The sequence below is a fragment of the Haplochromis burtoni genome, unplaced genomic scaffold (genome assembly GCF_018398535.1).
Source record: "Haplochromis burtoni strain Fernald_Lab_line unplaced genomic scaffold, NCSU_Asbu1 Contig_4468, whole genome shotgun sequence".
Classification (NCBI taxonomy): domain Eukaryota; kingdom Metazoa; phylum Chordata; class Actinopteri; order Cichliformes; family Cichlidae; genus Haplochromis; species Haplochromis burtoni.
This window is the reverse complement of record NW_024586829.1, coordinates 2,487-3,213: the sequence shown is the minus strand read 5'-3', so window position 1 is coordinate 3,213 and position 727 is coordinate 2,487. Positions and strand designations below refer to the sequence as shown.

Below are 727 nucleotides of genomic sequence, written 5' to 3'. Positions count from 1 at the left end.
TACAAAAAATTGTGCTTTGGTGGGTATCCGATGGACGAAAACCAAACCACTTCCACACCACCGAAGTTGCACCGTTTTTACTGACCAATTCTGGCTCACCCGCTTCATTCAAAGATGCGCCTTCGTTCGTGTCATCCTCCATTGCCGCCATACTTTTTCTGCCATGTGCGTATGAGCGTATGAAAACAAAGGCACTGCACATGCGCATTTTGCCCACATTCTATCGCAATATTTCATTTTCCTATCGTTACCAAACTTTATACCGGTATTACCGTGAACGGTATAATATGGCCCAGCCCTACCGCCTAGGACCTTGGACACACAAACAAACACAGGGAGAGAGCAAAGGATACAGGGGAACCCGAGCAATTTACTTATTGTCAGGAAAAAAACAAAGGTTGTTGACAAAGATTGGTGAAAATTAGTGATGGCCCGCTTGAAGCTGACGCTTTGGTGCATGTGTCAAAAAAATCAACACACTGCTTCAGAAGCACTGTGTCGAAGCTTGATTCATTTGGCCAGAGTCACGTGATCAGTGACGTCTGAGGTTCATTTAGAGCCTAACTGCTGCAGTGTCTGATTCAATGGTTTATAAGGAAGTGAATCATTCGTGGGATTTGTGGTGTTTTGATGGTGACAGATAGCAAACCACTGATCATTCCACTGAGAGATTTGGAGCCAGCGAGGAATAGAGGAGGTTCTGTTGTGTGGGAGAATTTTGAGTTGA

General features: G+C 44.7%; 1 protein-coding gene across 1 annotated transcript in view; it reads right to left on the bottom strand.

Annotated features, from left to right (window-relative positions):
- LOC106632936 (E3 SUMO-protein ligase ZBED1) overlaps positions 1-253 on the bottom strand; it is a gene marked incomplete at its 3' end in the record, with an annotated part of 823 nt that extends 570 nt beyond the window's left edge. The window contains 1 exon segment of the mRNA XM_014331675.2: positions 1-253.
- Positions 254-727: the final 474 nt, after the last annotated feature.